Genomic DNA, 14,203 nt, shown 5'->3' on the forward strand with positions numbered 1-14,203 from the left:
TGCCGGCAAAGTGATAATCACATGTGGCGCAATATGGTCCAGAGGGAAGGGTCTGACCCCGGTGATACGGGATACACAACCTTGCGATATGGGCCTGAAGCGAAACAGGGCATTTGGTCAGCCTCCCGAGCCTGCACTGTCACTGTAGTGCTGTAGAAGTGGTGACACGGGGGCTGGGGGAGGGGGGGCTCATTGTTACAGGTGCTGGGCAGTGTCATGTGGAATGCAGGTGATCCACGCATATCAGGAACTCAGGATCACCTCTGCCTGTGGGTTACATTTAGTGCACACTACATTACTCCAAAGTTGCTGCCTTAAGTGGCCTTCTGTTTCCAAGAAAGGGTTAATTTATAATTCTGTAGGTATAACTGGACAGTGAGCCCCAGTGGAGCAACAAGAACCTGACTGGAAAGGTGTAATAAAAGACGATGTTTCTGTGTAGTTTTGCCGAGCGTTTTTTTTTTTTTATCGAATAAACACTTCACTGTATTTACTTCACTGTTTTTACCACAATAAGTGGGGGGAACCCCGCAGCCCCTCCCCTTTCGATCCTTACCCCTTCTCTGTGCTTTACCCAAACTTGTCACCTGTGATGACACCAACAAGTTGTAGATTCGTTAAATGTGGCATTCGGCTACAGTGGGGTATACCAAGCGAATGGCACTGATGGGAAAACACATCGCGAGACTACATCCACTCCAACAGAGGTGAGAGCATGGCAGCCATTATTCTGCACTCTGACCCTTCCCCCAGAAGGGCACGAGGAAAGAAGCCATGGAGATATGGCGTGTGACCGTGTATCCAACGCATCCTGGAACGGGAAAACACATCGCGAGACTACATCCACTCCAACAGAGGTGAGAGCATGGCAGCCATTATTCTGCACTCTGACCCTTCCCCCAGAAGGGCACGAGGAAAGAAGCCATGGAGATATGGCGTGTGGCCGTGTATCCAACACATCCTGGAACGGGGACAACTTAACGCATTTCAATCAAAACAAGCAATCCAGGTGTAAACAATGCGCAATCAAAAATGCCAGAACGTTTGCCAACGCTTGTTCAGTTGAAGTAATACCAGCACATACACAAGTGAGGGCACAATAAAACCTTATATACGGTAGCAGCTAGGAGAGTACCATGCACAGCACATACTACATAGCTGCCTCCCTGTTTGCCCATCAAGAAACATCATAGCATAGGGAATGCAATTATTTATAGTGCGCTTAACAGCCAGCGGTTTGTGTCGCTCTGCGTTGTCTTGCTTCCAAGGGGAGTGTGTTGCCCCTGAGCTATCCTCCCAGCCACGCATCATAACATGGTCATTTCCTGACACCATGAACGTTCCTGTAGCCATGCTTACTTCACCTACCACATCCAACAGTGTACCACGAGAAAACTATGCCAACACTGCTGGTCCCTCACTTCCAGTGATGGCGACAGAGGCTCAAGGTATTTATAACACTGACTGGGCAACACACCCATTCTATGAAAACGTGCAGATCAGAAGGACCACTTAAACAGTCAAGTAACACTTGCAAACGTCTGTTCACACTATGTTGAGTCATGTGTGTTTACATAATGCATTGATATTTGCATTTAGCCTCCCGCACCGACACAAGTTAAAATACCGGTCCACGATTAGGGACTGGGCCCCGGTGTTCAGAGCATTATAACGGATTACTGTATGCATGTACTTGTGTGTTTCTATTGCTGGTGCCAGGTGAAGATGGTAAAGCTTTACATGTGTAAAGTGTTCTGTCTTTCAGAGGTGTAATGCCAAAGCAACTTATTGCGTCACACCCGCGTCAGAGCAATGTCGCGCCCGTCATAATTATGCAGATCACAGCCACAGTATGTGTTTCACACGTTTGCTAACAAGCTGTTGTAGTGGCACTACGCACCAAGGTCCTTTCTTCAAGCCCCAATGCTCTATAAGGCCGGCAGTCCGATCCATGGAAGATTATTGTGGGGATATCACTCGATCGCAGGAGCATGTTCTCGCGAGATCTCGATCTTCGTTTCCCGCTTCAGAGCTGGCAGCCCGCCAGATGAAGCGGTCGCACCACAGCGCTGCTCCTGATGAGGAGCCGAGAAGGCAAGAACTTCCAGCAGCTGTACAGCACAGCTTCTAGGGTGTAACACCATAGCCACAGGAGGTTACCTGGGGGCCCTAGAAGCTTACAGCGTGCCATCCTAGTGCACCCATTTCCCTCAGTGACTCAACTGGGGTAGTCCTGAACGTAACTGAACTGTACGTACGTGCTTGATGAGAACTTGGACATATACCAGTCCACACCAGTTGTTATTTAATAAAGTAGAGTAGACTCACTACAGCGTCCTGTCATCCTTCAAGGCCACAACAATTATCAATACAAAAAGAACACGGTACGGTCCACTATTCATTCTTCCGCGGCTTCCATCTAGCATGGCTGTTATTTCTCGAACGCCTTCAAGCACGCAGGGAATGTTGGGGACTCTGCGTTCAGCGCTTTCACCATACCGTCCATTTCAGTGTATGACATCACCAGACATACTGCGGGTTGGAGCACAGCACCTCTCCAGCTCCCAACCGTCACCAAAAATAAGTCCTCCCAGATAATATAAAGGCTGTGATTGCACCATCGCAGCATGCTTTGCACTTCATACCCCTTCTGGAAATGTTGTTTTTTGTTAGCAACACCTCTTTTTGCTTGTTAGATGGCTGGATTTTTATGGACTATAGTTCCGTTGGGTGTCACGGTTGTGGTGATACCGGGTCCGTGGCGGGGCAAATCAGTGGTCCCCCCTTTTGTTTTCCCACCTGGTTGTATGAATGATTTCCTTTGGTTGTGTTGGGTTGGTGCCAGAGTGTGGAGACTCTGTGTATGGATGTGGCGGGTCCAGATGGAAAGTGTTTGTTGTGGTCAGATTGTTTTGGTGAAAGGTTGATGGTGTGGTGAGTCTGTGGTGAGTCTGGTATGAAAGGAAGATGTGGGTGGTTGAGTCAGGTATGAAAGGGAGATGTTGTAGTGTAGTCTTGTCTTGTCACTGGCCTAGGTGCTTGCTGTAAGAATGTTGGTGCATGAATGCAGCTCAGGAGAGTGTTGGGGGGATCTGTGTGTGAATGTTCTGAGAGTGTCAGTTGGGAACCTGAGCTGGGGATGGTTGGATGGCCGGTGGGTCCACTCCTATGTTCATTATGTTTATACCCACCCATGTTCCTATCAGTGTTTATACGTGACTGTACATATATACAAGAGAAACTGGAGTAATGTACATAATGTACATATGTAAAATAAAGCCTTGCCTGGAACCAATCTAGACTCCACAGCGTCAGTACTTCAGTGATGCATCCTAATGTCTAGTGAAAGGCTTTAAAACACAAGCCCATATGCACTTTATTCAGCCTTTATTTGACCATCATTTGAACCGTTTTGCAATGTGTGACACTCTTTTTGAACTAATAATACTATTAATTAAGCAGTTATATAACCCAACGAACCCCCAGGCATCCGAACGCTCATTATTACCCACCGTGTGTGGTGGTCATGTTTTGAACTCGGAACCATGAAAGGCTGAGGATTCAAGCTTGCGTGGGCACGGATGTCAAAGCGAGCGCGCTACCTGCTGTGCTATCTGACCGGCTGTGTAAGGAATCTTTTTTGCATTATCCAAGTGTGAATGCCCACCATGTAACACCACGTTGCTCGGCTTATAGTGTGTATTCATTGTTGAAAACAATATTCTGCTCCTCTTCATTTGGTCATTGGAAAGGCCACATGATGCTAAAGCAAGAGAGACATGTATGCATTCTAGCATATAGACAGTGTTTAAATAAACAGCACCAATTCAGCTCTTTAAGCGAATTATAAAGTCATTTACTATGCAGAGGAACACCTAACAACCCCTGCCACAACAATCCCATCATAAACACCTGGGAAAGAAACAGGCCTTTTTAACCTGGATATTGTGTTTTGTTTAGAATAATAATTCAAAATGATTAAATGTGGTCCTCTAACTTTGAATGCTGAGAGGTCACCTACAATATTTCATAAAATAGCAGGCAGCTTGTCTTCTGAAGAAAAATTACCTGCCTGCTATTGTCACGCTAATAATTACATAGACAATCCATTAGGATAAAGGCATGCCGGAATAACTATTCTAGACACATTGTGTAACCTTCATCAAATATACATGGGAATTGTCACTGCTTGTCGGCATAACATGTCAAGGGAAAATATTTCATTATTCTCATCAGAAACCTCCAATATATATTTCACTTAATGTTCTCTAACATCAGTGACATGTGTTAGCATCAGAGAAAAACCACTGGATACAAATATAGCTTTTGCATTCTGTGGGTAATTCAAGTCAACCTTTAGGGCACGGAATGTTTCAAGGCACGATTATAAAACACTGGTTATGGTATGTTGAGCTGTTTAGTACATAGGCGTGGGTTTAGGATTGAAGATTTATTTAGGAAAGCACAACATCGCAATTAATTTAAATAGTCACACAAATATGAGCTTGTACATTTGAGGGTTCAAAGGAATCCACACTTACATTTTCATTTGCACTAGAAGTCTGCTTAAGGAACAGTCACACATGACATTGGTTCTTAAAATTGACCTTATTGCTTTGGGAATAAAGTGAGCACACTATCCTACTGTCTGTTCATCCTAAACCATGGTTAAAACAGATCAAGAATTCTAACAATTCCTGCATATTTGTGAAACACATTGTGCACCATGTTAACGATTTGAGCTTTAATTAACTATGTGAAAACTCAGGAATATATTTAGATGCTGTTAGAGAATTGTATGTCATGATTAATCATACATTTTGGGGCTTCTATTTAGGGGGCTACCTATGGGCCAACCAGCTCTATCTTACATAGGGATAGGTGGTCCCTCCCTAATCCAGGTGTCCATCAACCCCAGGCTAATCATTAAGGATTGGTAACCACATTTATCAGAAAACTGCCTAGCTCACAGTGATAGCCTAAAGGCACATTTCTGTCTACACTGTTACTAGTGATTGGTAACCCCAACTATCTAAAAACAGTCTAACTCGCATTGATAGACGAAAGGCCTTGTCTGTCTAATCTGTAGAGGAGCAGGTAGATCTCACCATTTCCTGCTCCCTCACAGCCATCATACTGGAACAGTCAGAGAAGAGGAATACATGGGACCCCCTGCATTGGTCCCATACTGCATTGAGTGTATGAGAAGTTATGCACAGCCATATAGAATGACCCTATGTGGTACGGGACACATTGACACACTCAGCAGAATTTCCATCCATAACTAAGCTACACTTCAGCAGTTAACAGCAAAATGGCTGCGCTGGCTCCTTTCAGCACCACAGCCTGGCATCAAAACTGCATTTTGCAGTTACAAAAGGGTGGCTGCACTGTTTTTCCAAGCACCATCGGGCACGTTGAAACCAAGATCACACCAAGAAAGGCTTCCAGGGTGTGTTCTGGTGTGTATTATAGAAGTGGAGTGAAAAGGCAGTGCTGCTTTGCTGCTAGCCCAAAGTTTCCCATTGAAAAAGGAAAATATTTTACATTTAAAATGATGCCGCTTTGATTCTCTTTTCATCTATTCTACGTTACTCTGCTTTTATCAGTCAGGCCCTGCCATGCAAATCCATATTCAGATTGTGCTCCAGCTGAAGAGAGCCTTATTTCTGAATGGCAGGCTGTGTCAGATCAAGTGTGGGAAATCAACAGAAGCTTTACTTTCAACCGCACAGGAAAACGATTGACTTTTGGGCTACAAAATTGAAAAAATCACTGCTTCAAAAGAAACCCTAAATCTAAGGGCATATGTCAATTACAGTGGACCTGTGTCTTAAACAGACTGCTGTATAAGTGGTACTGACTAGGGCTGCAAAACAATGTTTGGAATCCAAATGAGAGAAAATTTGAAAGGGAAATCCCAGAAGCATTCACCACGTGCCAAAATGTGTTTTTGAAAATTAGAAACATGCTTCTTTTTAAAGGGACATGTTGTATAAAGCCCTTTCCTGCCCTAGAAATGCCAGGGGGTTGGTGGGGGGGGCTGGAGGGGGGTCTTGTCTTAAAACCTAAATGTGATGTTTTGTTTCAAAAGTAAATTCATTGGATGCATTGTGGAACTAGCCAAACAGGTTTGCTGCTTGGGGGGTTGGGGGGTTGCCAACAACAGGAGAGGCCTTCCTCCCCAAAAGAAGCCCCACTAGATTCTGGTACACCTACCTGTTAACTGCGCCCTTGAAAACGTTGAATGGACGAAGAGAAAGAAATATGACATGCTCGTCAGACTTCTGCCTGGGCTTCAGCTTGAGACAATAGATCTGGGACACCTACAGGCGACTGTGGAAGTGACAACCACCAGTCACTCAAGCTGGGGAAACTCCAGGGCAACCCTAGGCTGAATTGACATTTGGTGGTAACCTGAAGAAAAACATTGTCCCAATGGAGGACAAAGGCCGCCCATTTTGGCTCAAAAGACTAGTTTATTAATAAAACTTTGAGACTTTTATCTCCACAATTGGACAATGCAGAAATGCGAAATTTGCACAATCTAGATACAATTTGGATGGCTGTAATTCAAGACGTGGTAGCCTTCAGTGGCATATAAGGGACAGAAATGGCAGAGAATTGGATATTCTGAGGAAAGTATATATGGTGCCACTTTGAAATTCAAGATTAACTTGCCTTATGATAATATGTACACATGTATAAAATTATAGAATTTTAGGTCTGACATTTCTCACTGAAAAGGACGAAAAATTATTAGCCGGATGAAACAAAGTCCTACAAATGTGAGAATTGGACTGCCATGTTCTGCGTGAAATATGTAGTCTGCCTATGTAATTTGTTAAAGTGTCACAACTGTACAAATGTGCAATTTATGTAAAGATAGATTTTTGGCAAAAAAGGACTGCGGGATGGCTTTGCACCTCATAAAATACAACCCGTTAAACTGAGTCCCCTCTTTGAGCAGGCGACCAAAACAGGCAGACCTATCCGGTTCTTGGCGGTAGGTCTAGCTTAGTTCTGCCAACAATAAATTCTGTGATGTCACCCGTCTTATAAATAAGAGTGGCCGACACACACTAGAAGACTCTCTCCTGAATTTCCAGCACCTGCGTTTCCAGACATTCCAGATCCACCTTTGCAAGATTCCAGACTCTACTGGTAGGCCAATGTATAACTGACCCTATCCAAGCAGGGCCAATTATCCAGAAATCCCCACAAAAATCCAAAATAGCAAAGGGGAAAAGCTGTGGTACCTTAGGGAGCATCCTGTGACCAGACTGGCCTTTTGCTTACTACCTGCATGCCCACTGTACCCTTGCCATCCTGTCACCAGACCGGCCTTTGGCTCACAACCTGCATGCTCACTGTAACCTTGCCATCCAGTGACCAGACTTGCCCAGCTGCTTGCTGTTGGGAGTGTCCACCGCTACCCAGTGACCAGAGCTTTTGAGTCCAGAACCGGTTGACTGTCCAAATCCCCAAACTCAAGTGCGGATTGAATTTCCCCATCCAATAGCCACACATAGCCTACCCCATCTTGTCACTTTGTCTTTGTTCCTCTCTTTAAGTAATCCTACCCATACCCGGATTCCTTGTTAAAACTGTTAGAATTCTCTGTGCACCTTGTCATTGATCTCAAAGCGTAAGGGCCACTTTTCTATTAATTTCTGTCTTGCATAGATCATAAGTCCTTAGTTATAGTTGGAATAATCAAATTATTTCCCACATAAAGTTGAACCCGGGGTGAAAAGGTTGACATCACAAATCAATCTTGGAACATACTGTGTCTTTCTTTAACCATATAGTCTTGATAATTTAGTTTAAGTAAAACTTGCCTTTCCTTTTTAAAACCAATTTTCTTTTCTTAACTGCTTTATTTGACCTAGGCTGAGCCTCATTCCACCTTGAAAATCTCATCCAATTCTTCAGCTATAGTCACTCTTTCACTTCCATAGTGTCCTCGTGATGTGCATTTATCACCCAGCCTAAAAACTGCATTCCGATTCTGTGTATTTCACCCGCCTTTTCTTAAAAAACGTTTTTAACATTTAAAACTGAAAAAAGAAAATTGCAACTTTTCAATGTGTGAATGTGGCTGCACTGTATTTTAATTTCAAGTTGCTTTTTGAACTGTATGCCTTTTGTGATACCTTACCTTATTTTTGCTAGTGATATTACGTCCCTGATACTGTTATAAAACATAAGTATATCATTATTTAACCACACATTTCATTTATTATATATCAAATTCTGAGTGTCAATTTATTCATAGAAATTGTGTGATTTACTTTGAATTTAACATACATAAATATTCTGTTACCACTATGACGCAGGGTATTTGTAAAAGGAGGTTTGAGACGGGTTGGTATCAGCTCAATTCGAATTCGTAGAAAATCAAGAAAAAGCATTCTCATTGCGCGCTACATCTAAGGGCGAAGGTCCTTGTCCAGTGTGTGGCGGCCGGTTAGAATCCTTCACACCTCGCACTGAAGGTGTGGAAGGATGTTGCATGGAAGAATGCTATATGGAAGGGATTTCGCGTGCCAAGATGTCAGAATGCATCGATTAATATTATGGATAGATGTTAAAGTGAAATCTGACAAGGACAAAGTGCTGTCATAAAGAAGATATATGAACCTAACCTGATACCATATGAAAATACTTAGAAGTAATGATCTAACTAAAGCACTAAGAATAACATGTACCTAAAGCTAAAGTAATCATGACTACAAACAAGATGAAGTAACTTCCTGAGCAATAACTGTGAATACGCAGTAACGCAAGGTAGAAATAAAATGTATTGAAGCTTGCTATAGAGGAAAATATAATAAGGCAAGGGCAGCCATAGTAGGAAAATGGAAGATGGCTCATGTTAAACTTAGCCAAGCTACCTCAGAAACAGGCGGAATCTGTAGAACCAGGAGATGCGGAAAAACAGCTCAGTGTGCAGTGCCAGCGATGAGTCAAGGTTGGACCAAATTTAAGGATGCCATTTTCAAAGGATAACCACAGAGCTCAAAGGGAGTATGTGGATGCGATCTGAATGAGGGATATTCTTCATAGGTAGAAGACGAAAACATCTGTGAGAGCCAAACTGTTAGACAATTCAACTTATACAAAGTTCCTATAAGATAGAGCGAGCAAGTCTCTAGAGGCCAAGAGGAGCAACAGCACCCTGCATAATTAAATCAAATAGTAGTGAAGAGAAGATCAAAATTGACAAATTTGTGATCTCTTCACACTTGACTCAGAAGTTGGAAACAAAGGCTTTTCATTAGAGACTTAAGCTAAAATAGTGGTGTGCTCACACCGTCTTGAATGTTCCAGGACAGTGAACAGGCAAAAAGGACATCTTCAAATGGACGACTTTGTCTTATGGCCTAACGATGAGAGATGGTGGACTAATTGGAAAAATGGGGAGTAGTCTGATGTGATTCAAACACCATGTTTTGTTTGATAGACGTGCTTCTAATAAGCCAAAAGTCCAAAATTGGGATAGTATGCCAACCAATCAGTGGGTTTAAGGGACAACCTAGCATGCAATTTAGCATAGACCAATCTAATGTTGTTTTGTCCGCTATAATTAGTACTATACGTGTTGAGAGATAGTTCAAGGCGTGCTCTACAGATAAGGAGTAGTCAATGATGTACTAATCATTGTATGTTCTATACATAGATATTCTCCCTTAACCAAACCCTTCCCTTGATAGGTTTTGAATTTTGCCACATAGAATGACATCATGATGCATATTGTGGTATAAGAACTCTATGTAGTCAAGCTGCCATACGAGTGTGCATGCATCAGTCTGATGTCTGTGAATGGTCTCACCTTTACTAAATGATAATAAAGTATTACTTTGCCATATTCTTTGAGTCTGTAAGATTAATTGATGTGAGATCATTATTGTAATTCCATCTAGCACAAATTGACCCTTCAAGGTGCTAGAGCACAAATCCATCTCAGGCAACAATCTAGGGGGTTCCGACGCAAAGATTCTCAAGGTGATGCAACATAAGGGTTGTGTGTTTTCCAGACACTTATGCCACACTTGGTCTGCTACTTTCATGATCTTTCCTCCAACTATGTTTTTCTATTACTCTCCCTTTTCACTTCCTACTGTCCTTCCTCCTACTCCATCCACCATCTCTCCTTCTTCTCCTGACACTTTCTTGTTCCTCTTTCAAGTGTCTACCTCCACTCTCCAATTTTACCCTTTGCTATTCCCTTGCTCTCTCCTTTCCTCACTCTATTTCTACTCCTTCCCCTCTCCACACTATTAGTCCCCTGTCTACTCTACTGCCCTCTCCACAATACTACCATCGTCACAATACTACTATGTTCTTCTCACTCCTTGTACTCTATCTACACTAATTGTACTCCAGCCAAATGTTTTCTCTCAACCACCCTTTTCACTTCCTTTGTTGCCTTCCCACTCATTCCTTACTCTCTGCTACCAATTCCATTCACACACACACGCTCAATCAAAAGTACTACTTACTCTCACACATCTTGAAAGATCTCCCTGCACACTCCTCTGTACAGTCCTCCCTCGTCACGCTCAATCAAAAGTACTACTTACTCTCACACATCTTGAAAGATCTCCCTGCACACTCCTCTGTACAGTCCTCCCTCGTCATGGTGTCTTAGTCTTCCTTCACCCCCTCCGACCTCACCTCAGCAACCCACCATTTCCTACTTCCTGGGCCTCTTGCCATTTTGATGCCCCAGTACAGGTGAGTGTAGCGTCTCTATGAAGGATATTGAGGCTCTTTTTGTGTGTGCTGATGTACTGAAAGATTAAAGAATATCGAGGCTTAACCATAGTAATACACCAGTCACGAGTACTAAGGCACAAGTACACTTTATTTTAACAGAACAGCTGTCTGGCTCTTAACACCCTGCAATGTGTGCAAGCAGACACTCTGAGATAAGAGAGTGTTGGACATTTCAAAAACACGAGAATTTATACAGTTTTCTCACAATCTAGAACACATCATTCAGCCCCTCTTCGTGTCATACATTTACCTAGGGTATATGCCTTTCTACATAACTAATACATGTTAAACACTTCATATGTTTTTCAAGCATTGGACACAAAGATCACAGTCCTAATTTCATTTACTTATATTAGTCTACCATTTGTTCTTAAGTTTAAAGTCAGCTTAGTTTCAAGGAGCGAAAACAAAGATTTCTGCAAACGCACATGTTCAGCTATTCATCTTTCTGTTTTGCTATTTGAACGGGGAAGACATTGTTTTACAGATGGCATCTAAATTATGGATTAGCATGGCTCTTGTTTAGCTCCAAGGTTTCCTTAGTGCAGGACAAACAATCCACCTTAGCAGCGTCAGCATGCTTATCTACGTTGACAGTTAATTTTGCTCTGCTGGAGCCGAAAACACAAATTCTAACATGGGACAGAAAGCAGGAATTTAATCAAAATGGCGGATAACTTAAAATGGCGGCATAGTTAGCCTTTTTTCAGGCTCATTCAAATGCGATATACAGTGCGATGCAAATGTGCTTAGGCCAATGTTTACTTTCAGACGGTACTCATGCAAAATATACTTTTACAAACCCTCCTTTTGACCTAAGCCAAGAGCATTACTCAAACATTAGCATCATCCAAAGATGGTGTATCATCATCAGAACAACCTGAATCGCTATCCTCAAAAACATATTAACTCCTTTATAGCAATATCCTGCATTACCAAGGCATTAGTAATGTTTCCGGGCATATGTGCATATGTGTCTTAGGTTTTAGTTTACCAACCGCTTGTGCACAACTTCCCCCTATCATAGAACAAATGACAGGTAGACACTGTATGCAACAGCAGCAAAACAGTACATTGCCAAGGATCACCAGCAGAACTGCAAAGATTTCTCCCAGCCCCAAGATCGTAACAAGTCCCAGAACCATGTGCCAATATCCCAGTTTCCCTCTGGAACATGTACTTCAGTATTTAAGGTGTGCAATTTCTTAATTGCCTTAAATATAGTGAGGATGGAATCAGGTAAAAAAAAAACACAACACACAGATCCCACCTTTTTGCACACCCCACCACGCTCAGCTAGAAAGATGTCTCGCACCATCCTATTTAGAAGAGACACTAATCTATTAGCCTTTTGCTCTAGTGTAATGTTGTATAGGATGTCAGTGGTTTTATTGTTGGTTTTCTCTAAAACCCTTGCCAATTTTCTAATATCTTGGGAGTTTATTATCTGTCCCCAAAACGGCACAAAGGATTAAGCAACATCACCCAGAATCTGTGAGGGAGTGTCACCATCCTCATGCCGCCTGGGACGAGTTCTAGAAACTTCAGCAGTGGTGGCAGCATATACACGTGGTAACAGTACCCCTAAATAACAAGTATGGTAAAGCAGTCCTGCAGTGCCTGTCTCCCTGATCTATAGTTTACAGCCTCTGCAGTCTCTTGTCCATTGTTATTGTTTGTGGGAGGACCCACAAAACACTGAAGCTTTCCGCGGAGTGGAACACAGAATAGACGCAGAGTAAAGCAGTTCTGCAGTCCTCAGCAGGCGGCGGCGGGCAGGGGGCCATGGGAGATCTATTGGACTTAAGCCTGGCCTGCCTGACAGCGAGCTAAGATGTTGTCTGCGGAGCAACACAATCCCCTTACCTCGACTCCAAAAAGTCGCCCCAGCCTCTCCAGCTAAACGAGGCAAGAACAGTGCACAAGCCAGAGGGGTGTCCTCGGCCCGCTCGTGGAACACTAGTTCCCCGCACATTCCGATGCACTCATCCATCTTCCCTCTGTAAGGAATTTTGAAAAACTGATGACAAATCCAAGCACCATCGCACTCGCAGCACAAGAAGGAATTGACAGCACCTCAACATCTCAAGCAGTCGGAGATAGTCCTGGCTTACCTGGTGAGTGGAACAGGCAAACAGGGAACATTTCACTTGACAGCGAACTGAGGAGTGTATCCCCAGACTCTCCAGATGCCGCAGCTGCTGCTGCAGCGGTAGTCCCCGTTTCTCGGTCTAGTGCATGCCAGAGTCCCGCTTCGGCGAGAGGTTTGATCACTCAACACTCAAGGAAACAAAGAAAACCCTAACAGGCTATTTGATCCGCAAATAAAGTCCATTGACTCAGGGTCCGTTGTACAGCTGCCTGACCTGCCAATTGCAAACACTCTATGAATGGGGGTGCCCGGGAATGATCCTGGTTGCACCAAGGATGATGCTTTATCATCTGGCTCTGCAGCCTTTCAGGCAATGGCCTTGGTACATGCTGAACCAGTGCATGTTGAGGCCAGCGGCTTGTCTTCCTCCGACGGAATCATCAGCAAAGGGGCGGGCCCATCGCCTCCCATTAACCTACCAATACAGGGTAGCTCTGGCCCTCTATAGACCAACCACCCTAATCAAATCTCCCAAAAAAATACCATTAGCGCCTCTGCGCATGACGACTCAATGGGTATTGCCCCAGAGCCCATCTCATCCAATAGAAACAAATTGTCACCCCCACTGCTAAGGAAAATAATCTACAATGAAAATAGAACTGGAAAGGCAAAAGTACAAAGTCCAGTGAAAATCCACCATCAAGAGCAGAAATTGGCAGTAAAACAAAAGGAAACAATGCACCTCCTTTGGATGGGAAGAAAAATAATGCAAATTCATGTAAGAAAAACGACACAGGGAAACAAACCCCCTCAAATCCCTCGATTTTGAGTGCTATCTTCAATTTTTTCAAAAAACAACAATGTAAACGGAAACTGAACATGGAAACGGTACTCTCGGATGCAGAAATCCTGGAAGTACTAGACAATATGTTTCCAGTAACCAAGTTTAGAAAAACAGACAATCTAAACTTTATTCCAAACAAATTAGTTCCCGCACAATCTCTAAACACTGCGATTCAGGAATCAGATAACAGGCGGCTGGGCCAGAAGTCCTCTCACCAACTGCTGACCAAATAACAGCATATACAAGAGACTGCCACTGGGACATCAATGAGCCCACGACCTTGGGCTAACATACATCTGCAAAGATCACATTGGGGCACCAAATCTCTGACGCTGCAGTCAGTCACCACTAGTTTGACGTTCAGTAGTGGTGAACAGCCCTTCATGCCGGTAAGACCAAAGGCAGTCCTACAGGAGGTCTCTTCACTGGAGATCTCATCTGTTCTCCATAACTCATTCAAATTCTTGGAAGCCCAAGATGCCCTG

This window comes from Ambystoma mexicanum, chromosome 6p (genome assembly GCF_040938575.1).
Source record: "Ambystoma mexicanum isolate Mex_15411 chromosome 6p, UKY_AmexF1_1, whole genome shotgun sequence".
Lineage (NCBI taxonomy): Eukaryota > Metazoa > Chordata > Amphibia > Caudata > Ambystomatidae > Ambystoma > Ambystoma mexicanum.